The sequence below is a fragment of the Phocoena phocoena genome, chromosome 10 (genome assembly GCF_963924675.1).
Source record: "Phocoena phocoena chromosome 10, mPhoPho1.1, whole genome shotgun sequence".
NCBI classification, from domain to species: Eukaryota; Metazoa; Chordata; class Mammalia; order Artiodactyla; family Phocoenidae; genus Phocoena; species Phocoena phocoena.
Genome location: NC_089228.1, coordinates 14,597,518 through 14,623,113, shown reverse-complemented (window position 1 = coordinate 14,623,113; position 25,596 = coordinate 14,597,518). Strand labels below are relative to the sequence as shown.

The 25,596-nt window shown below is 39.0% G+C and overlaps 1 protein-coding gene across 1 annotated transcript in view; it reads left to right on the top strand.

Moving 5' to 3' along the window:
- CNTN6 (contactin 6) overlaps positions 1 to 25,596 on the top strand; it is a 293,831-nt gene that overhangs the window by 112,850 nt on the left and 155,385 nt on the right. The gene's annotated exons all lie outside the window — the stretch shown is intronic.

Genomic DNA, 25,596 nt, shown 5'->3' with positions numbered 1-25,596 from the left:
TTCTTGTTTCCTGCTACCTGGCAGTATGGATTATTGAATAATCATGCCATCTCATTTTCTGTATTTCTGTTACTTTGCCATCTGGGGCCTTGCTGACCCTGGAGGGTCTGCCCCTCCCAGGGCTACCCAGTTTCTAGAGACACCATTGAGCTGTCTTTCATATGCAAACCAACCTATTAGAGTCCATACCCAAACCACCTCCTTTATTGGGATCTCACACTCCGGGCCACTATTCCCCAGCCCTAATCACCTCAGGGGCAGTTATCAGACAACTAGAGACAGACCCTAGACCCCAGAGGCTGCTGAAAGTATTCAAACTAGTCAGTCCTAAACCTTCTTAGCCTGCCTTCCCTGTTTCTTCCTATGGAAATCACAGTACAAGCTCTCGCCTCCACTTCCTCTGCCTCCTGACTGACACTGGTGCTTCCCTGTGTAGGCTTGCATGGCATGGAATCTCCCCTGCTTTTGGGAACTGTAACAAACTTTTTTTTTTTTTTTAACATCTTTATTGGAGTATAATTGCTTTACAATGGTGTGTTAGTTGCTGCTGTATAACAAAGTGAATCAGTTATACATATACATATGTCCCCCTATCTCTTCCCTCTTGCATCTCCCTCCCTCCCACCCTCCCTATCCCACCCCTCTAGGTGGTCACAAAGCACCGAGCTTATCTCCCTGTGCTATGTGGCTGCTTCCCACTACCTATTGTACATTTGGTAGTGTATATATGTCCATGCCACTCTCTCACTTCGTCCCAGCTTACCCTTCCCACTCCCCGTGTCCTCAAGTCCATTCTCTACATCCGTGTCTTTATTCCTGTCCTGCCCCTAGGTTCTTCAGAACCATTTTTGTTTTTAGAGTCCATATATATGTGTTAGCATATGGTATTGCAGTAGATGGACCTAGAGTCTGTCATACAGGGTGAAGTAATTCAGAAGGAGAAAAACAAATACTGAACTATCTTTTTAATGGCAGTCATCTCCTAAATCTGTTGTCCTTACTATACCTGAATAATAATAAAACCTACATTTTAAAACAATTAGGTATCAAGAAGTTGGTTGGCCAGCATAAAAAATGGATAGTCTTGAGACTGTGTTAGAGTTATGGTGAAGTTTTATAAATCCTCCCTGTCCCTTACAGAGTACCATCCTTACTGATTTCTACACTAGTGTGAGAACTGAAAAGTGATTAATGTATGACTTTAGCAGTCAGGCTTTTGGGTTTCAAACCTTAAATTGGCCACTTCTTAGCTATGTAATCTTTTTCTCTTTTTCTTTTTAAATTGAAGTGTAGTTGATTTACAATGTTGTGTTAACTTCAGGTATACAGCAAAGTGTTTCACATATATACACATATATATGTATATACATTCTTTTTCAGATTATTTTCCATTATAGGTTATTATAAGATATTGAATATAGTTCCTTATGCTATACAGTAAATCCTTATTGTTTATCTATTTTATATATAGTAGTATATACCTGCAGGTCCCATACTGCTGATTTATCCCTCCCCCCACCTTTCCCCTTTGGTAACCATAATATTGTTTTCTAAGTCTGTAAGTCTGGTTCTATTTTGTATATAGCTTTGTTTGTATTATTTTTTAGATTCCACATATAAGTGTTATATAATATTTGTCTTTCTCTGTCTGATGTACTTCACTTAGTATGATAATCTCTAGGTCCATCCATATTGCTGCAAATGGCAATATTTCATTCTTTTTTATGCCTGAGTTATATTCCATTTTATATAAATATAGCACATCTTCTTTATCCATTCATCTGTGGATGGACACTTAGGTTGCTTCCATGTCTTGGCTATTGTAAACAGTGCTGCAACGAACATTAGGGTGCATGTATCCTTTTGTTTTTTTTAGTATAAATTTATTTATTTATTTTATTTTTGGCTGAGTTGGGTCTTTGTTGACGCACATGAGCCTTCTCCAGTTGTGGTGAGCAGGGGCTACTCTTAATTGCAGTGTGTGGGCTTCTCATTGCAGTGGCTTCTCCTGTTGCAAAGCATGGGCCCTAGGCATGTGGGCTTCAGTAGTTGTGGCACATGGGCTCAGTAGCTGTGGCTTGTGGGGTCTAGAGCACAGTCTTAGTAGTTGTGGCACATGGGCTTTGTTGCTCCACGGCACGTGGGATCTTCCTGGACCAGGGATCGAACCAGTTACCCCTGCATTAGCAGGCGGATTCTTAACCACTGCTCCACCAGGAAAGCCCAAGGGTGCACTTATACTTTCGAGTTAGAGTTTTTATTTTTTTCGATATACGCTCAGGAGTGGGATTGCTGGGTCATATGGTAACAATATTTTTACTTGTTTTAAAAGAATCCCCATACTGTTTTTCATAGTGGCTGCACCAGTTTACATTCACACCAACAGCTTAGGAGGGTTCCTTTTTCTCCATACCCTCTCCAGCATTTATTATTTGTAGACTTTTTGATGATAGCCATTCTGACTGGTGTAAGGAGGTACTTCATTGTAGTTTCGATTTGCATTTCTCTAATGATTAGGGACATTGAGCATCTTTCATGTGCCTGATAACCATCTGGATGTCTTCTTTGGAGAAATGTCTATTTAGGTCTTCTGCCCATTTTTTGATTGTTTTTTTGATATTGAGTTGTAGGAGCTGTTTGTATATTTTGGAAATTAAGCCCTTTTCGGTCACATCATTTGCTAATATATTCTCCCAGTCCATAGGTCATCTTTTGATTTTGTTACAGTTTTCTTTGCTGTGCAAAAGCTCATAAGTTTGATTAAGTCTCATTTTTTAATTTTAGCTGGTATGTCTTTTGCCTTTGGAAACTGATCTAAGAAAATACTGTTATGATTTATGTCAGAGAATATTTTGTTTATGTTCTCTTCTCAGCCATGTGATCTTAAACCTCATTAGTTTGCTGTGAGGATTAAATAATATGTCTGCAAAGTTCTGGAGTTGCCAAGATCACCCTCACTTCTGGTACTAACTGCAAATTCAGGAGGTCCCAAGATCACCTCATGGGAATTCCCTGGCAGTCCAGTGGTTAGGAATCCTGACTCCATGCTTCCACTGCAGGGGGCCCAGTTTCGATCCCTGGGTGGGGAACTAGCATCCCACAAGTTGCATGGTGCGGCCAAAAAGAAAAGTAAAAGCTCAATCCAAGATCACTCTTAAGCTTGATAATTCCCTTAAAGGACTCACAGAAATCTGCAAAGCCACTATACTGACTGGTACAGTTTATTACAATGAAAACATACTGATTCAAATTAGCCCAGGGAAGAGACACATAGGGCAGAGTCCAGAAGAGTTCCATGTGCACAGCCTTCAGGTGTGCTCTCCTAGTGGAACCGTGCAGAGTGCTTATTTCTAGGAAAGATGCATTACCATATGCAGGGAAGCACGCTCAGTCTTGATGTGGAGTCTTTACTGGGGCTCAGTCATGTAGACTAGTTGACTGCCCGTGTGCCTTACCTTAGGCTAAAGCCCTTCCAGAGGTCAAGCTGATACTGCAGGGCCCAGTCTTGCTTTACCTCCCACCCTCTGCACCACCAATCACAATGTTAGCCTAGACTATCCAGCATGGCCTAGGCCCTAAGTAAACAGACATTCTTACCAGGTTTGACAGCCCAAGGGCTTAGAGATTACCTCTAGGGCAAAGAGCTGAACATCCCTTTGGGCAAGTCTAATCTTTACTGAATGTACACAAGTTGATACACTCATTAAATGCACATAACCATTAATATTTTATTGTTTTAGTGGCCATGCTAGAGTCTCTCCTGCCAAAAGAGTACTATAAAAACACTTCCAGGGTCTTCCAGTGGTTGAGAGTCCGCCTGCCGATGCAGGGGACACGGGTTTGTGCCCCGGTCCGGGAAGATCCCACATGCTGCGGAGCGGCTGGGCCCGTGAGGCATGGCCGCTGAGCTTGTGCGTCTGGAGCCTGTGCTCCGCAACGGAAGAGGCCGCAGCAGTGAGAGGTCTGTGTACTGCAAAAAAAAAAAAAAACGCTTCCAAATACTTACTCCTTTTGTTCTTCTTTTCTGGGTCTAAGCAGACACTTCTATGTTGTTAAGAGGCTTTTTAGTTATTCATAGTTACATGTACCAGATTAAAACTCATAGCTTTGGTTAGACCCACCCTAGTTTTGTCTTGTTACTTTACCCCTTGAATGACCTGGGTGTTACCAGACCTTTTCAGGTATATATTTATAGACAACCCATGGGGCTATTTTGATGGTTGATCTGATTCATTATATATTGGATCTTACTAATCTCACCTTTAGTGTAATCTTATTTCCATGTTGCTTAGGGATTTATCACTTTAACTTCCTATATTCCACACAAGAACCTATACCCACTATTTCAGCAGCCAAAGATTTTTTTCATGAGCAGCACTAAAAGCTCACACAAAACTCAGCAGCAAGTAATTCCTTTTTAGGCAGCTTGAAAAGGTGCTCTCTTTGTCATAAAGCAAAAAGAAACAATGAAAGGTTAGGTTCTTACTGCCCCATCTCATTATTGTTAATGAAAAACTCCAAATTAGTTTGCTTCTGCTTATGGAAATATCTCCCTTAACCTTGGTGATTCAATGAGAAAGAATTTGTTTTAGAGATAGGCATTGCTTAACAGCATTTGGCATCTGCTCAGGCTGAACAATCATCCAGAGAGCATGTATCTTCCTTCTTTCTTTAGTGTAGTGATCACCGCAAAAACAGTACATGGAGTATGGTACAGAAAACCTTTAGCATGGTGGTTGGTGTAGAGGCTTTTATTAACAGTAGGGGCTCTTTAGTTAAGTACCTGGGTTTACCCTGGAACAAGTCTACTTCTGACTTCAGACAAATAGTAATATCACGTTCTTCTTTTCAGATCCAAAAGAAAAAAGAGTTTCTTTGTTTATCTGTTTTGTTTTCTGCTGTTTGCTGTACCTCTAAAAGTGACTGGCCCAGAGGAAGCACAAAATAAATATGTGTTGTTGAATGAACAAAGGGTTGTGATGAGGGTAAACTGCTAGAATGTATGCAAAGCCCTTAGACCAGGGCCTGGCACATAGTAAGCTCTCAGTAGATATTCATTTAAAAAACATACAGTTAAGACAAAAACAGATTAAATCCTTTATACTTAATAAGAGTTCAGTGATGGGTTTATAGGAAATCAATTAATTATAATATTAGATTCCTATTTTTATTGTCCATTTATTTATTTATTCACCAAGTAAGTATCCAGCAATGATCATATGCACTATTACAGGTCCTGAGGATTCAGAGGTAAACAAAAATAGACAAAAATAAAGCACGTCCATGAAACATTCTGCCCAGCCCAGGGCAGTTCCTATATGTCTATCAATAACCAATCCCTGAGGAAGAAGAAACCTATAGAACAGTGATGAAAACAGAGTATTCAAATTATTAACTTTATTATTAATCTTTTGGCATTTCTGTATCCATCAGATTCTCTAAAACTCTTGAGATACAAAAGCATTTTCTCTGAGACAAGAGATTATTCAGAGACTCTCCTCTTTACTGCCAACGTTTGCCCTAGAGAATTTCTCAACTAGTTCTTTCAGATTATAGACATAATTGGCTATTAGTTATTTTAGTGGCATTGTTCTTGATATACATCTAAGCATCATCTCTGGGCCCTCTGAAAAGCAAGGTGTCTGTTTCTGATTAATCTGTGGCTGGTCACTGAGGATACTGAAGCAGCTCCTGGTTAATTAGACCATTTTATCTCTAACCTCATCTATTTTCTGAATGTAATAGTGATAGAGGTGCCAGCAGTTCCAAGCACAGCCCTGAAACCTTGCTAATCAGCATCTGTGATTTGCTAGTGGTACCACTGTTTGAATTGTTAAAGCCAAATTGTTATGAGAGGTTATGCATAAGTGGACATTTTTATCTCCAAGTCGATTATGCATTTAATGAAACTTAAGGAGCTTATAAAGTTAAATAAGTAAATAAATAGAAAGCAGCACCTACAGCACTTAGTGATGCAAGTCAGGTGCACCCTCCTCACCCCCACTCCCAGGACACACGCACAACATGATAAAATAGAGAAATGTGTACTTACATGGAAAGGAAGCACACATAGTGACAAAGAGTGTAGGCTCCTTATATTATCAGCTGTGTGAACATGGGCAAGTCACAGTCCTCTGAATGTCATCCTTCTTATCTGTCAAATGGACATAATATTAATAACTACAGGGTTGTTATAGGGTTGTATAAGGATTAAAATGCATTAAATACTATTTTATAAAATATTTCATACACTGTCTGCTCTGTAATGTGTGCTGATTATATGTTAGTTTTTATTATTCTAGGAAATGATTCCATCCTCCCAGAATAGGCCAGAATACAAAGAGAAACTGAAAGGCAGAGAAAGAAATGAGTTTTATATGAAGTATTTGAAGCTCGTCTTCCCCAACATTTCCAAAAAACTGTCCATAAAAAACAAAGAAACAAACATATCATAAGCTGCTATTTAAAAAGAAAAAATCTGCCTTCAAGTAAGTTTGGGACACATTGAATATAGATTGCCTCTTTTTTTAAATAAATTTATTTATCTATTTTTGGCTGCATTGGGCCTCTGTTGCTGTGTGTGGGCTTTCTCTAGTTGCAGTGAGCAGGGGCTACTCTTTGTTATGGTGTGCTGGCTTCTCATTACGGTGGCTCTCTTGCTGCGGAGCACGGCTCTAGGCCCGCGGGCTTCAGTAGTTCTGGCATGCGGGCTCAATAGTTGTGGCTCACGGGCTCTAGAGTGCAGGCTCAGTAGTTGTGGTGCACAGGCTTAGCTGCTCCACGGCGTGTGGGATCTTCCCAGACCAGGGCTCGAACCCATGTCCCCTGCATTAGCAGGAGGATTCTTTTTTTTTTTTTATTAAATTTATTTATTTATTTATATTTTTAATTTTTGGCTGCATTAGGTCTTCATTGCTGCGCGCAGGCTTTTCTAGTTGCGGCGAGTGGGGGCTACTCTTTGTTGTGGTGCGCAGGCTTCTCATTGCGGTGGCTTCTCTTGTTGAGGAGCGTGGGCTCTACATGCACGGGCTTCAGCAGTTGTGGCTCGTGAGCTCTAGAGTGCAAGCTCAGTAGTTGTGGCACACAGCCTTAATTGCTCTGCGGCACGTGGAATCTTCCCGGGCCAGGGCTCGAACCCATGTCCCCTGCATTGGCAGGAGGATTCTTAACCACTATGCCACCAGGGAAGTCTTAGATTGCCTCTTGCACCTTAAGGAATAACAATTCTTATTTTAGTGTTGAAAGTGTCTGAGAAATCTGGAACAGCTCTAATAAAAGAAATAATTCCAAAAAATGCTGAGCTAAGTGCTGTGGGTTCAACAGTGTCCTCCACAACATTTATGTCCACCTACAAACTAAGAATGAGATTATATTTGGCAATAGGGTCTTCGAAAATGTAATTTATTAAGATAAAATCTTAACAGATTTTGATTGGGTCCTAAATCCAATGACTGGAGTCCTCTTAGAAGAAAACACACAGAGAAACAGAAGGTGGTGATGTGAAGATGGATGCAGAGATTGAAGTGATGTGTCTATGAGCCAAGTAAAACCAAGGATGGCCAACAACCACTAGACCCTAGGATGGAGGCATTGGAAGATTTCTAGAAGCCTCAGACCCTCCAGAAAGAATCAACCCTGACGAGAGTTTCATTTTAGAGTTTAAGCCTTTTGGAACTGTGAGAGAACACATTTGTTGGTTTGAGCCTCTCAGTTATGGGTAATTTGTTATGGCGGCCCTTGGAAACATGTATATGGTATTACAAAATGGCCATTTGAAATGTGGAAAATGCCACTAAATATAGCTCAATAAAAGCTTTTTCTCTCTTCTTCCCATTTGTTTTTGTTCCAATTTTTGGTGATGGGGGGGTGACAAATTGTACAGAGTGGGTGGAGAAAACACTGCAAAACATTGTGATTGAGTTAAATTATGACTCAAAAGTGAGCTCTCCATTATTTTTTCTGTTATCACTTGTCCTCTTGTCAACAAAAGTCCTTGGCATTTGTGAATTATTGGTGTTTGTGAAAAGTTTACAAAGCAGTCAGCTTCTTCTATGCTACCTCTAGAAGAAGCAAAAGAAAGGATAAAATAGGTAATAGCCAATATACCATAGCAATGTTTGCTAAATGTCAGTTAGTCTCTCTGCTAGAATTCTGTTTTTATTTCTTTGTCTAGAAAATAAAGCACATATTTTGTTTGTTTGTTTGTTTGTTTGTTTGCAGTAAGCAGGCCTCTCCTGTTGCGGAGCACAGGCTCCAGACGCACAGGCCCAGTGGCCATGGCTCACGGGCCTAGCCGCTCCGCAGCATGTGCGATCTTCCTGGACTGGGGCACGAACCTGTGTCCCCTGCATCGGCAGGTGGACTCTCAACCACTGCGCCACCAGGGAAGCCCTAAAGCACATATTTTTAATCCAGTCCTTTCTGGAGCAGCATCCAGTGATTACTATGTGAATTGAGTCTAACAGTATATGTGACACTTGCTCGGTCACTGGACAGCAAAGATACCTCCAAAGAAGAGCCAAGATCATGGAATCAGATGAAGCCAGAGACATTTGGACCCTTTGTGGACAGATAGGCAAATAAAGAAAACAGTAGATTTGCCCTAAGTCTAGTTCCTTCTTGTAAATGAAAAATGTTGCCTACCATATCAGTAAACAAAGGATGTTGCAGCAGCCATCAAGCCACTACAGCCACCCTGACGGTGAGCCCTGAAGGAACTCAGGATGGAGACAAATGGGCTGCCCACCAAGCCCTCAGCCACTGCAGCCACCCACAGCAGTGCACCCTGAGGGGACTCCAGACGGGAAAGAACAGGATACTGGCCCTAGGTAGCTAAGGTGCATATCAAAGGAATGATTTCAATGCGTCCAAACTTTTGCATGTTCCCATACAGAGAAAAGTGCTTAATTCAAAAACGGTAATCTTTTGATGTTCTGACTACCTGGTCTTTGTTGCAAACACCCCTATGTATCCTGGCTCTTCCCTTACTTCTTTGGAGCAGTCCCTCAGAGCGATCTGAGAATCTGTCTCCTGTACTTGAAGTCCTCAGAAAATCTGATGAATAAAACATAACTCTCAACTTTTAGGTTGTGCTTTTTTTTTCAGTAGACCTTCTTATCTGGAGAGCACTTCATATCTGGGCTCTCTGTTAAGCTCCTTAAATACAAGCATGGCAGCTACTGCTTCCTGGCAAATTTGCATGAGAATTTGGACATGTTTTTCCAACTGAAAAATGTAATCACAAACTTAAATCATGTTTATGGCTCCCCAAAGACCTCAGGATTAATTTCTTATTCTTTAAGGTGGCTAAAATTTCCTTCTTGATGTTACTTTGGATATCTATCTGTCTAGCCTCATCTCTTGTCAACTCTTTCCTTAGCAAGGATTATGTGAGTTCTCCAAATTCTCCTTAATTTCTCTCAACTCAGGGCATTTGCATTTACTTACTCTTTCTTCTTTCTAAATAATCTCTCTATTCCTAATTCCTGTATCTTCATGAGTTGTTAAGATCATGGCTTCTGATGTGAGACATACTAGTGTCAAAATTCTACCCTGTGTAAAATGGGGGAGAGTTAGCATTTTCCTCACAGAGTTGTGTTAAGAATAAGATAACGAATGCCAAGCTAGTACATCTAACAGTAAGTAAATTGTCAAAAATGTCATCATCCTCATCATCTTTCAAACCCTAGCTGGGTTAGAATTTGTACTAGAGAGCATTCTCTGATTTTATAACATTAAATTAGATGAAAATTATCAATAATTATCAGAGCAATCCAAACATTAATTCTCTTATACTCACTAATTCCAATTCTAGAAAATTATACTCATAATCATAAATACAGAAAAGGCATTTATTATTTCATTGTTTTGGTAATAGAAAACCAAAATATGGAACAATGTAAATATTTTCATTTAGATGCACCAGTCATATGATGGATTATTATGAAACTTTCAAAATGTATAGTTCCCTTAAAAATAAAATTTCACAAGTGCTAATTAAGAGCAGAGAAATGCTTCTCTCATATTTTTAACTGAGTAATAGCAGAGATTAAAAATTAACAGGATAGTATATAGTAAAAAATCCTGGAATTATCGGTACCAATATCCTAATAGTAGTTATTTTGCAAAAACACAATTGGGTATTTTTTCTATTCATGTTTGAGTCTTGCAAATATTCCATAATGAGCATCTATTGTTTATATAATGGCATAAAATTAAAACTTTAAACTTGAAACAATACTGGTTGAGTAAATAAAACTTTTTCCTACATGTCCATACCAGTCCCTGCCAATGAGATATGTGATGTATTTCTCTTGTCTAAATTTTCACCTATCGTAAAGAACATGGAAGCGGGTTGATAAAGAACATGAAGGGGAAAAAAAATCAATAGGAAAGAGAAGAAGAAAAAGCCTGACGCATATTCATCTTTGTAAAATGTTTACAAAAGTCAATGTAGCATCACAGGATAAACTGTTTATGTTCAAATACTGAAGTGAAAAAAAAAAAAGGCAAAATTCAGAACTAGCTGATCCTTGAAAGAATAAACAGAAAATGTCAAGTGCTTCTCTCACATAGGGAATCAGCCAGTTTCCCTACTCATAAAGGAAAAGAAAAAATCTTTTGTTGATTATGAGTCCGAAAAAATTGAACTCGTTTTTCTCATTTCTGTAAACTATCCCTGTCATTTAATCTTTATATTGGGAAGAAGACAATATAGCATAATGAATCAGGGGATGCTATTTCATTTTCTTATTTCACATTCAAGTCCGGTCTAGTGTAATTATGGTGTTTATGAAGTTTAAAACAATGTAGCAAGAGAGAAATAAACAGAATAAGTGTTCATCCACTCTAAGGAGCATTTCTTGATAAGAAAGATCACATTGACAAGTACAGGAAATGCATGAGAGGTTTTTATCAATCAATAATTTTACATTTATAAGAAATTTTCATTGTGATAAATTGGAAACAATATAAATCTATTTCTAAATAAATAATTTTTTAACCAAAATGAGGCAACCTTAACAAAAATGTTTCAAAGTTACAGGGAGATAGAGGCAAAATGAAATAACAAATACCTCACCCCAGCCTGTGAGAAAAGAGCTGAAAAAGAACCAGAAAATTATAAATGAGCAGATCTGCCCTTGGCTGTAGGCAAGATCTCTAAGACGGTAATAAGGAGTGAGGTTACCAAACATCCAGAGAGAGATGAGCTGATAAAACTTAATCAGGCTAGTTTCACAAAGGGCAAACCTATTCTGACAAATTTGGTGGCATTTTTGCTTGGCACAGAGGGCAGGAAAAGTACATGACTAGAATGAGTGATAGAATTGTACGTGAGAAAGTAGAAAGGCATAGATGAAATATATGGGAGTGAGGTACTGTTTTAACTTTCCAAAGGAAGCCACTTGGCTGACATTTAACCCCCAACACACTGATTTCGTTAAGATATTCACGCTGGCAATAAGTACAAGCAGGACTGATAGATCAGCATGCTTTGCTGTGACACTGTGTAACCAAAATTAAGTCTGTCATCATCAAATAATATACATTGGGGTACTATGTCTGGCATTCACAGATTTTTAGAGTGCTTTTCTCAGTTATTTATTTTTCTTTATTCCAAATTTTCTTTCTTCGGTTTGTTATTGGTATATATATGGAATCAATGCCATTTCAGGCAGACACAATCTTATCTCAGAGAGCTACCAAAGAGGACCCTGTAATATCTCAATGATAATAATAGGTTTCCAATGGTTTTCTAACATCTTCACTCTGGGACATTTTAACAAAGTGCTTTTTGGTGCTTTGTGTTCCTGACAGCATGCTGTTATTTTTCAAAGGTTAATGCTGAAATGCTCTAAATTGGGCAAGTTATAGGGTCAAAGACCCAGAAGTTTAAAAGACAGAATCTAAGTTTGCCTCTCAGTCAGCCCCTCAGCCTACAAATAAGCTTGTCCCTTTTTTCCTAAAAATATAAATAATCAGAACTGAAACTCACATATACCAACAGCTCTAGGCCCTGCTGTTATTTCTGTTCACCTCTCTCTTTCTCTCTGCCATCTGATTTCTTTGTAGAGTACTTTATATACAACGCAATAGTTTTCTCTGTCTTGAATTTAGTTAAAATTTGGCCTTTATGTCTCAATCCATCTTGACTTTGAAAATGAAATTTCTCCTAAAGAAGAAACAAGAGACTTTCTGATGACCAACACTAGTGCTTTGCTGTTGTTTTTGTTTTTCATTATTACTAACATGTGACAATGTTAACTATGTCCTTTATTAAAAGCTCTCCTTTCTTGGTCTCCCATGTGATGGGTGTGATGGGCAGAATAATGGCTCCAAAGATGTCCATTCCCTAATCCCTGGATGGTGTGAATATGTTAGATTACATGGTGAAGGGGAATTAAAGTAGCAGATAAAATTAAGGTTGCTAATCAGCTGATCTTAATAGGGAGATTATCTTGGATGATCTGGATGAGCCCAGTGTAATCATAAGGGTCCTTAAAACTAGAAGAGAGACAAGTGAATCAGGAAAACTGTGACTATGGAAGAATAGCCAGAGTAATTTGATATGAGAAGGATTCAATGTGCTTGCTGTTGCTGTCTTTGAAGTTGGAGAAAGGGTGTCCACAAACCAAGGAATGCAGGCAGATTCTAGAAGCTGGAAAAGGCAAAGAAAAGGACTCTACTCTGGAGCCTTGAGAAGGGGATACAGTTCTACCAATCTTGATTTTAGCTCAGTGAGACCCATTTTGGAATACCGACCTAGAGAATTATAAGATCATAAATATGTGTAGGTTTCTGCCACTAAATTTCAGGTAATTTGTTATGGTAGCCATAAAAAACTCATACAACGATCCTGGTAAAATAGTCTCAACTCCTCACATAGATCTTCCTCAGAATTTTTTGGCTGTTTTCTCTCTTTTGTCAATTCTATAGATGTTGATGATCATTGGTCTTCCATCTTCAGTTTTCCTTTTTATTTAAATTCCATGTTGTTACTACCTTTCACAAAGCAATGTCATCCAACTCTGCCTCTGTCCTCAGCCCCCTCCAACTTTGAGTCCCTCTGGCATGAGTCCCTCTGGCATGTTCAAATTTAACATGTCTTAATGATATTCTTTAAATGACAAAAATCATGAATCTCAAACAAATATAAATAAGCCCATGGGAAAAATTTTGCTTCAACAAATCAATTAATGTGGAAACCAGTAAAATGTTGCAACTTGTTCAAAATAGAATGCAAAGAACCATACAGGTGATAAGAAATGGTAATATTAATTTATAAATAGATGCAATATGGGTTTATCATGGCTAATCATATGGCAAGTGAATTGTATTTCAAGAAAGCTGTTACAAAACAAAACAAAAGGCTGGTTTCTCCATAAGGGAAAAAGGGAAAAAAAACAATGGCATTCCACTGGACACAATTCATTTGCATTTTAATGGTTAGAATCATTTGCCTTCTTAATAGTTTTCCACCTCCTTTCACTGCTGTAAAATAGATAAAAGACACTGAAAGGCAAAATTAACCCCAAAAAGTGCACTGAACAGGACACTCAGTAATCTTTTCATGTCCCTTTTGAAATCTTTCACAAATATTCCTGGTTTGTCCTGTCACAACACATATCTCTTGTCTATTCACTTTTTCATTCTCCTGATGATCATTTTACACATTATCACCTCTTCTCAAACTTCCCATACTTCCTCTCCCATCATCTGTGTCAGCTAATGACATTCCTTTCTCCTTCCTAAGAAAGTAAGGGAAAAAAAATCTGAATATTATTTTAACAGGTTTTCAATCCCACTTGTATCAGTACGTTTTCTATCTGTCTCTACTCTGCCTTCCTTCCTGTTATTGTGAAAGAACCTTTCTAAGGCCAGTTACTAAACAATGAACTAGATCCCTCCTCTGTCACCCCAAGGGCATCACTCAACTGTCAAGGAGGAACAGCTTAAGGTGTAAGATTCTGAAACGTGAACCTAAATACTTGCAGAATTTCTTGAATACTTTTATTCTCTAAACCCAGTTTGCCTTGTAAAATGATTCTCTGCAGTGAATGGATGTTTCATTTATTTAATCATTCAAACTTCCATTCACATCTGCGTGATTACAGAAAACATGGGGTGTGTAGGCTAGTAACTCATAAGGAAATTGTTTGTGTCTGAATGAATGTTTGTTTAAAAAATGAATGAAAAATGAATTAAACATCTCTACTTTCTCATCTCCTTTCGTCCCCACCGCCCTTAGTGTTTCTTCTCCTTTTCCCTTTAACAGTTAAGGACTTCAACATACATGCATTCTTGCATTCATCCACAATAGCTATCTCAGAGTAATTGTAAATGTTCTCTTTCCTTCATCTTTCACATCAAATCAGTTATACCAGTCTGTTGGTATTGCCTCTAAACACTTCAAAATGGCTCACTTTATCCTCATTCTTTTCATTCTTACTGACAATGCCCCAGTTATCTCAGTGTTTTCAAATGTTTGATAAATAATCTTCCTGATCTGTGGTTTTTCTTCCCCTATCCTCCTCCAGTTAGTCATAGATCTAAGTTTGTCATATGTCTGCTTAAAATTGAAAACACTCCCATGTTTTCTAACTTTTACACATCAGGTTCAAACCTCTGTCATATCACTGAAAGTCCTTCAAAACTCTTCTAAACCTATAATTCCATCCTTATATTTCATTACTCTCCTTCGTTCCAGACCAGTTACATTTTTTGAATGACAGGTATTTTCATATCGCTATACTTAAAAGTTTCCTTACTATTCCCTTTTCTTTCAAAGGCATTCTCACTCTCATTCTTTTACACTTAGTTCAAATATTGCATCTTTTGTCATTTGTCCATAACCTCTAAGTAGAATTAATTACTTCCTTCTCTGGACTTCCTTAAAATCATATTTGTGCTTTTGGCAGAACACTTATCCTGTAATAATGCAATTAGTTAATTGTTTTTGCCAGCCTCCCTTTCTGGAGTATACATCATAGTGATGTAGAGCATGGGTTCTGGAGTCAGACTGCCTAAATTCAAAACTGGATTCCAACACTCTCTAGCTGTTTGTTATTGACTAAGTTACTTAAGTTCCTCAAACATCAATTTCTTCATTCTTATGATGGGAATATTGGAATCTATGTGACAGAGTTTATGTAAGGATAAAATAATTCCTATAAAAGTTCAACTTTGTCCCTGGCTCTAACTATATGACAAAATTGCTCTTATTTGATTATAAGCATCTTGAGTGCAATTCATTTATTTATTTTTGCATTGTCAGTGCATAAAGAAGGTTTAACACATAATCAGAGCTAATTAAATGTGGTTGAATTTACTTATGTTGGCCTTTATCACTGTGTGCTGGCAATATCAAAATAAGCAACGATGGAGAATTTTATTTTGGTTTGGCTTTTGACTGAAGAGATCAACAGATGTGAAATATATGGTAAGACACACTTACTATGATTTACTTTATTATCTGTGTGCCACTTCCAATATGTCATATACTTTCCAGGCAGGTTTAAGGCTTAACTTCCAAATCAGTAGGTCACCATAGTTGTCTGAGTAGACTGAAATACTGCAGGTCTCCAATGTTATACCATGTGTATATCATTAGTTCATTCTGCAAGAGTAACTTATAAAAAAATAACCAAAATGATTCCATCATGTTCAGAGTAGATTCTCAGTTAAGAATTGTCTTCTCAAATGTCTGTTGCATGAAAGAAATATCAAGCATGGCCACTCTCAGGTAACTATTAACCTCCTCCTCTACAGACTTTTCATGTTTACTTGAATAAGAAGTCATTGATTATCCAGGTGTAAAAAAATGCCAAAGTCAAAATATACCTTGAATCTAATTAATGCTTAAAGTTAACGCTAATTTGACCCTATATTTTTTCCTCAACTTTACTGAGATATAATTGACATTGTGTAAGTCAAATGAGATATAACAGCATTGTATATGTTTAAGGTATACAATCTAATGATGCACTATATGTATTTATTGTGAAATGATTACCCCATAAGTTTAGTTAATACATTCATCACCTCATGTAGTAATAATTTTTTGTGTGTTTCTTTTAAGAGCTTACCTCTTAGCAAATTTCAAATATACAATACACTCTTGTTAACTATAGTCACCATGCTGTACAACTTTATACACCCCAAACTTACGCATCTTATACTATATGTTTGTACCTTTGACAACCTTCACCTATTCCCACCTCCCCGATTCTTCCTCACCCCTACTCCTGGCAACCACCAATATGTTCTGTTTCTATGAGTTCCAGTTCTCTAGATTCCACTTATAAGTGAGAATGAGTTATTTCACTCAACATAATGTCCTCAAAGTTCATCCATGTTGTTATAAACACCAGTACTTCCTTCTTCTTTATGACTGAATAATAGTCCATATATATGTGTGTGTGTGTGTATACACACACACACACATATATACATACACATATATGTATATACCACATTTTCTTTATCTATTCATCCACTGATGGATATTTAGGTTGTTTCCTGTCTTGGCTATTGTAAAAAATGCTGCAATAAACATGGGGACCTACTTTTTTGAAACAATTTCAAATATATCTGTAGAATGTATTGCCATCAAACCATCAGTAGAATAAAATTCTCTTTTCACTAAAATTTAAAGACCAATGAATCCAAAAAACCAGTCTCTCCATCCCAGCCCTCATTACCAAGCCATATCAGTATATACAACTATTCCTTGGACAGCTAAACCTATGAGCCCCAAGGAGCCGTGAAAATCAACATCTGCAAATCTGAACTAATTTCTTTTATTTTTTCTCCTATTTTGAAAAACAGTAAATCTCTGAGCAATTTTTAATGTTTTCTTTCCACTTAAGCATCCTCCAAATTCAATTAGTTGACAAATCACCTTTTCATTTTTCCTTTCCATTCTTACTCTCACTGCATTACTTTAGGATGTATCTCTCCGCGGACTACTGCAATAATCTCATAGCTATGTTTTAAACTCTATTTATCTTCGTTATTCTCTGACATAGCTGATGATTTTTCTCTCTCGTTTCTCCACTAAAAAATAATCCTAACACATCTTCCCTGTATAAAACCTACCACAAGCTAAGCATCAAGATATACTGGGAATTCCAGTGCAGAGCTCTATAGTCAGATTTAAGACTCATGTCTGCCTCTAATTCTTAAATGACACACTTGACCTCCCTGGAGTTACTTCTCCTCCCCTGTAAATTAGGTGGAATTTATTTTTTTTCTATTTTAAAATTCTGTGGCTTGCTTAGAATAACAAGGGAAATTGGTGAGAGAGAGAGAGAGAGAATGAGAGAAAGAATGAGAGAAAGAGAGAGAGAGATTTTCTCTTTATAGAACCTTAATTTCAGGGAAGACACAACTGACCTTAGTCTAGGGTAGGTTTGACAGGCTAAAGAAATTGGTTTGGAAACTAAGGCAGAGGCTTAGTAAGAGAAAATAAAAAAAGCAGACAGAATAGAGCTCTTTTAGTCCTGGAAATAAACAGAACTCTGGTGGATATACTGTAGGGTGTACAACTTTGGACTTGGAGTCAAACCTCTGTTTGAGTACCCCTTCTGGAATATCACTAGCAGTGTGACCTTGATCAAATCATTTAAATTCTGTAAACTTTAGTCAGGCTATCTCTCTTGATCTGGTATGATGTTTTTAATTTGTTATTTAAAGTCACTTTCCCTTGGGCACAGGGATATTTGTTGAGTAAAGTAGACCCTTAGAGGCCCTGAGGGCCTCTCGCCACTACTTTGTGCAAACATGGCCCAGATGCTGCTGCTGGCCACTGGATTCTTCCCCTCACCAGTTGCCTGACCAACATGTTGTGCCCGGGACCATTCCCCCAACTCACAGCAGATGGACAACCCTCAAGGCATTGCAGTCTCTGTGCCAGGATACCCCAGGTACCTAGAACAGGAATGGATAAGAGCCTCACCCTTAACAAGCAGCCCAACCCTATGTACTATGTACTATGGTGCCGCCAGGTGGGGGCAGGAATGACCACCTCCATGCCCTATTCTGAGACACAACGGCACACTCACAGCAGACCCTGCCGCTGTGTGAGATCTACCTGGGCCCCATCCTGGAGCTGGGGCTGGAGGTGTTGCTAGGCAGAGGGGATGAGGGGAAGGCAGGAGAGGCCTGAGGCATCGGGAGATGAGGAGCAAAAGGAGAAGAACCTGTCCAAGGGGGCAGGCCTGGAGGTGGCTGGAGGAGGCACCATCCATTAGCCAAGGCTCCAAGCACTCAGGACTTATCAGACTCACTGGACTTGACTTAACAAAGCACAAAATTACAGGTAATAGTATCAAGAATGTTAACATGGTGACTTCAGAGCATTAAACTAGAATTGCTAGGCCCTTCTAAGCGCCTAGCCCTGTGCTGTCGCATTGGTTACACATCCTGGTTTTAGTTTCTTCTTTGGTAAAAACAAGCACAGATATCTTCTTTTCTTTTACTTTTTTTGCTTGTTTTGCCCTGTTTTTAATGAATTGGAAAATAATTTTAAAATTGAACTTCTGTAACAGAAGATGTTTTTGGGGGGCAAGGAGCCTGGGTGGGGAAATTTATTGGGAGGGATAGGACTGTAGCACAAAGAGAGATGCCAGCAATTTTCGCTCTGGGTGTGACCTTGGAGAGTTCAAGTCTTAACCCTCTGTGAAACCTGAAGTTGCCTAAGCCCAAACAATGAAATTCAAGTAAAACCACGGATAATATGCCTTTCAGTTCTGTCCTCTTTTAGATGCAGGTCTTCTCATGTGCTTAACTTTGCCCCTAATAACTTCTCCTGAAAACAAACTGTTGTCTGCCCAGGTTATCTGCACTTTGGTATTTCTGGAGAGGAGAAAAGCAGCAGAACACTGGTCATTCTATACTGTTTATTTGAATCAGTCTTTCCCAACATCCTGTCTATTGCAAAAAAAAGAAACTGTATAGTCAATGGCTCATGGAACCCAGAGGCAGGTCTCACTAGAAACTGGAACCAAGGATTAATAAGCTTAGGGAATAAAGTCCCGCTTTATTATTTAGTCTTTCTCTCCATCATTCTACTGTCTGTCTGTCTGTCTCAATCTTTGTCTCTATATAGACTAGCATTCTCTCTTTTTCATTTTTACACTTACCCAATTTTATTTTATTTACATCATGTACAGAATTTTTTTTCATGGTTTATATACTGTATTTGTGTGTACCCAACACTGTTCTTTTTTTTTTTAAACATTTTTATTGGAGTATAATTGCTTTACAATGGTGTGTTAGTTGCTGCTGTATAACAAAGTGAATCTCCTATACGTATACATATATCACCATATCCCCTCCCTCTTGCACCTCCCTCCCTCCCTCCCTATCTCACCCCTCTAGGTGGTCACAAAGCACCGAGCTGATCTCCCTGTGCTATGTGGCTGCTTCGGTAGGTTGCTTTGGGTAGTATAGTCATTTTCACAATGTTGATTCTTCCAATCCAAGAACATGGTATATCTCTCCATCTGTTTGTATCATCTTTAATTTCTTTCATCAGTGTCTTATAGTTTTCTACAGGTCTTTTGTCTCCTTATGTAGGTTTATTCCTAGGTATTTTATTCTTTTTGTTGCAAGGGTAAATGGGAGTGTTTCCTTAATTTCTCTTTCAGATTTTTTATCATTAGTGTATAGGAATGCAAGAGATTTCTGTGCATTAATTCTGTAACCTGCAACTTTACCAGATTCGTTGATTAGCTCTAGTAGTTTTCTCGTAGCATCTTTAGGATTCTCTAAGTCCTCTGTATCATATCATCTGCAAACAGTGACAGTTTTACTTCTTTGCCGATTTGGATTCCTTTTATTTCTTATTCTCCTCTGATTGCTATGGCTAAAACTTGCAAAACTATGTTGAATAATAGTTGTGAGAGTGGGCAACCTTGTCTTTTTCCTGATCTTAGTGGAAATGGTTTCAGTTTTTCACCACTGAGAACGATGTTGGCTTGTCATATATGGCCTTTATTATGTTGAGGTAAGTTCCCTCTATGCCTCCTTTCTGGAGAGTTTTTATCATAAATGGGTGTTGAATTTTGTTGAAAGCTTTTTCTGCATCTATTGAGATGATCATACGGTTCTTCTCCTTCAATCTGTTAAAAAGGTTTATCACATTGATTCATTTGTGTATATTGAAGAATCCTTGCATTCCTGGGGTAAACCCCACTTGACCATGGTGTATGATCCTTTTAAGGTGCTATTAGATTCTGTTTGATAGAATTTTGTTGGGGATTTTTGCATCTATGTTCATCAGTGATATCAGCCTGTAGTTTTCTTTTTTTGTGGCATCTTTGCCTGGTTTTGGTATCATGGTGATAGTGGCCTCACAGAATGAGTTTGGGAGTGTTCCTCCCTCTGCTATATTTTGGAAGAGTCTGAGAAGGATAGGTGTTAGCTCTTTTCTAAATGTTTGAAAGAATTTGCCTGTGAAGCGATCTGGTCCTGTTCTTTTGTTTGTTGGAAGATTTTTAATCACAGTTTCCATTCCAGTGCTTGTGCTTAGGTCTGATTATATTTTCTATTTCTTCCTGGTTCAGTCTCAGATGGTTGTGATTTTCTAAGAATTTGTCCATTTCTTCCTGGTTGTCCATGTGATTGGCATATAGTTGCTTGAAGTAATCTCTCATGATCCTTTGTATTTCTGCAGTGTCAGCTATTACTTCTTTTCCATTTATAATTCTGTTAATTTGAGTCTTCTCCCTTTTTTTCTTGATGAGCCTGGCTAATGGTTTACCAATTTTGTTTATCTTCTCAAAGAACCAGGTTTTACTTTTATTGATCTTTGCTATTGTTTCCTTCATTTCTTTTTCATTTATTTCTGATCTGATCTTTATGATTTCTTTCCTTATGCTAACTTTTGGGTTTTTTTTTTTTGTTCCTTTTCTACTTGCTTTAGGTGTAAGGTTAGGTTGTTTATTTGAGATTTTTCTTGTTTCTTGAGGTAGGATTGTATTGCTATAAACTTCCCTCTTAGAACTGCTTTTGCTGCATCCCATAGGTTTTGGGTCATCATGTTTTCATTGTCATTTGTTTCTAGGTATTTTTTGATTTCCTCTTTGATTTCTTCAGTGATCTCTTGGTTATTTAGTAGCATACTGTTTAGCCTCCATGTGTTTGTATTTTTTATAGTGTTTTTCCTGTAATTGATATCTAGTCTCATAGTGTTATGGTCAGAAAAGATACTTGATACGATTTCAGTTTTCTTAAATTTACCTAGGCTTGGGCTTCCCTGGTGGCGCAGTGGTTGAGAGTCCGCCTGCCGATGCAGGGGACATGGGTTCGTGCCCCGGTCCGGGAAGATCCCACATGCCATGGAGCAGCTGGGCCCGTGAGCCGTGGCTGCTGAGCCTGCGCGTCCGGAGCCTCTGCTCCGCAATGGGAGAGGCCACAACAGTGAGAGACCCGCGTAACGCAAAAAAAAAAAAAAAAAAAAAAAAAAAAAATTTACCTAGGCTTGATTTGTGACCCAAGATATGATCTATCCTGGAGAATGTTCCATGAGCACTTGAGAAGAAAGTGTATTCTGGGTTTTTTTGAATGGAATGTCCTATAAATATCAATTAACTCCATCTTTTTCCATTGCTACTCCAGCTTTCTTCTGATTTCCATTTGCATGGAATATCTTTTTCCATCCCCTCATTTTCAGTCTGTATGTGTTCCTAGGTCTGAAATGGGTCTCTTGTAGACAGCATATGTACAGGTCTTGTTTTTGTATCCATTCGGCCAGTGTATGTCTTTTGGTTGGAGCACTTAATCCATTTACATTTAAGGTAATTATCAATATGTATGTTCCTATTACCATTTTCTTAATTCTTTGGGTTTGTTATTGTAGGTCTTTTCCTTCTCTTGTATTTCCTGTCTAGAGAAGTTCCTTTAGCATTTGTTGTAAAGCTGGTTTCCTGGTGCTGAATTCTCTTAGATTTGCTTGACTGTAAAGGCTTTAATTTCCCCGTCGAATCTGAATGAGATCCTTGCTGGGTAGAGTAATCTTGGTCATAGGCTTTTTCCCTTTTCTCACTTCAAATATGTCCTGCCACTCCCTTCTGGCTTGCAGAGTTTCTGCTGAAACATCAGCTGTTAACCTTATGGGGATTCCATTGTATGTTATTTGTTGCTTTTCCCTTGTTGCTTTCAATATTTTTTCTTTGTATTTAATTTTTCATAGTTTGATTAATATGTGTCTTGATGTGTTTATCCTTGAATTTATCCTGTATGGGACCCTCTGCACTTCCTGGATTTCAGTGACTTATTTCCTTTCCCATATTAGGGAAGTTTTCAACTATAATCTCTTCAAATATTTTCTCAGTCCCTTTCTTTTTCTGTTCTTCTTCTGGGACCCTTATAATTCAAATGTTGGTGCATTTAATGTTGTCACAGAGGTCTCTGAGACAGTCCTCAGTTCTTTTCATTTTTTTTTCTTTATTCTGCTCTGCGGTAGTTTTTTCCACTATTTTATCTTCCAGGTCACTTATCCATTCTTCTGCCTCAGTTATTCTGCTATTGATTCCTTCTAGAAATATTTTCATTTCAGTTATTGTGTTGTTCATCATTGTTTGTTTGCTCTTTAGTTCTTCTCGGTCCTTCTTAAACGTTTCTTGTATTTTCTCTATTCTATTTCCAAGATTTTGGATCATCTTTACTATCATTATTCTGAATTCTTTTTCAGGTAGACTACCTATTTCCTCTTCATTTGTTTGGTCTGGTGGGCTTTTACCTTGCTCTTTCATCTGCTGCATATTACTTTGTCTTCTCATTTTGCTTAACTACTGTGTTTGGGGGTGTCTCCTTTTCACAGGCTGTACGTTCGTAGTTCCCGTTGTTTTTGATGTCTGCCCCCAGTGGCTAAGATTGGTTCAGTGGGCTGTGTAGGCTTCCTGGTGGAGGGGACTGGTGCCTGTGTTCTAGTGGATGAGGCTGGATCTTGGTTTTTTGGTGGGCAAGACCGCGTCCAGTGGTGTTTTGGGGTGCTTGTGAACGTAGTGTGATTTTTAGGCAGCTTCTCTGCTGATGGGTGGGGTTGTTTTCCTTTCTTGCTAGTTGTTTGGTGTGGGGTGCCCTGCAGTGGAGCTTGCTGGTTGTTGAGTGGAGCTGGGTCATAGCATTGAGATGGAGATCAAGATGGAGATCTTGATATTAAGTGGGGCCAGGAGTTCTCTGGTAGTCCAATGTCCTGAACTTGGCTGTCCCTCCTAAGAGGCTCAGGCCTGACACCAGGCCAGAGCACCAACACCCTGTCAGCCATACAGCTCAGAAGAAAAGGGAGAAAAGAAAGAAAGAAAAAATAAATAAATAAAAGTTATTAAAATTAAAAATTAAATATCGTTAAAATAAAAATAAATAAATAATAAAAAAGAGAAGAGAGCCGCGAAACCAATAAAGAAATCCACCAATGATTACAAGCACTAAAAATTAAGCTAAGATAACTATATAAATCAGAAACTCGTCAGTCACATACAGGAAACCCCAAGTGTACAGTTTCTCCCAAAGTCCACCACCTCAATTTTGGGATGATTTGTTGTCTATTCAGGTATTCCACAGATGCAGGGTACATCAAGTTGATTGTGGAAATTTAATCCGCTGCTTCTGAGGCTGCATGGAGCAACTTCCCTTTTTCTTCTTTGTTCGCACAGCTCCTGGGGTTCAGCTTTGGATTTGGCCCCACCTCTGCAGGTAGGTTGCTCTCTGGCATCTGATCTTTGCCCACACAGGAGGGGGTTAAAGGAGTGGCTGATTGGGGGCTCTGGCTCACTCAGGCCGGTGGAGAGGGAGGGGTACGGAATGCGGGACCAGCCTGCAGCGGCAGAGGCCGGCATGACGTTGCAACAGCCTGAGCCGTGCCCTGTGTCCTCCCAGGGAAGTTGTCCCTGGATCCCGGGACCCTGGCAGTGGTGGGCTGCACAGGCTCCCAGAAGGGGAGGTGTGGATAATGACCTGTGCTTGCCCTCAGGCTTCTTGGCGGCTGCAGCAGCAGCCTTAGCGTCTCATGCCTGTCTCTTGTGTCTGTGCTGAATGCCGTGGCTTGAGCCCACCTCTGAAGCTCATTTAGGTGGTGCTCTGAATCCCCTCTCCTCACGCACCCTGAAACAATCATCTCTTGCCTCTTAGGCAGCTCCAGACTTTTTCCCGGACTCCCTCCCAGCTAGCTGTGGTGCACTAGCCCCCTTCAGTCTGTGTTCACGCAGCCAACCCCAGTCTTCTTCCTGGGATCTGACCTCCGAAGCCAGAGCCTCAGTTCCCAGCGCCCACCCACACCGGCGGGTGAGCAGACAAGCCTCTCAGGCTGGTGAGTGCTGGTCTGCACCGATCCTCTGTGCGGAAATCTCTCTGCTTTGCCTTCTGCACCCCTGTTGCTGCACTCTCCTCCATGGCTTCCCCCCACCACCCACCCCCCTTCTCTGCAAGCAAAGGGGCTTCCTAGTGTGTGGAAACTTTTCCTCCTTCACAGCTCCCTCCCCTAGGTGCAGGTCCCGTCCCTATTCTTTTGTCTCTCTTTTGCCCTACCCAGTTACCCTACCCAGTTTGCCCTACCCAGAGTTTCTTGCCTTTTGGGAAGTCTGAGGTCTTCTGCCAGCATTCAGTAGGTGTTCTGTAGGAGTTGTTCCACATGTAGATGTATTTTTTAAGTAGCTGTGGGGAGGAAAGTGATCTCCACGTCTTATTCCTCTGGCATCTTGAGGGTCCATCTAGACTAGCATTCTCTTAACTCTTAACAAGTTTTATGGAAGACGGAGGCTCTAATAATCCTGAAGAACCTCCTCTCTATTCAAGTAACAATCAGAAACTAAGAACCTCTTCATTTTATTTCCTAATTCCCAGGAGAGAGAAGTACAGCAGCCGAGCAGGACATATTCACCTTTTGTCCAGTCATTCATGGCCATAAGAATGGGGTGAATTAAAAAAAAACACGAATTTAAGGGCCTATTCCTATCAGTTAAGAGATGATTCTCCATAAAGATGTTCATGAACTGTTCAGAAATGACAAAATGTCACTGCCGTCGATATAATCAAAAGTTTTTGGCATTCAGTGGGATGACAATGAACTTTAGATTCTGGTAGTTTGATCCAGTATTGGAATCAGATCAGAGGACTAATTTTTTTTTAACTCCATGGAAGATAAAGAAAAATGGGGCAGAACCCTACATGAATTTTCAATAACATTGTATAATTTGCTTTTAATTGTCATTTAAAATTATTTACTTTTCAATGTTCCTCTATTGCAAAGTTCTTCCTTTATTGCCAAGTAAAACATTTCTTATTGCGTAGCATTATATTGTATGTGATTTTATAGCAGTAGGTGTTGTCAATACAACTATTTAATCACTATTGATCAAAATACCGACACTTTTCCTAAGGTCTAGTGCATTTTTAAAGAAAAGGTACTTAAAAAGCATTTTTGATTTCTCGCTTTTGATATTATATTGTCACATGGTTTCAGCTCTTCTTGTACAGAAAGCTCATGTTGTCCTTGCTTTCTGACACTGTGCAAAGCAACAAAAGTCTGCTATTATTTAATCATTTCATTGCAATATGAAAAAAATCTAAGGATTTACCACAAGAGACTAAACA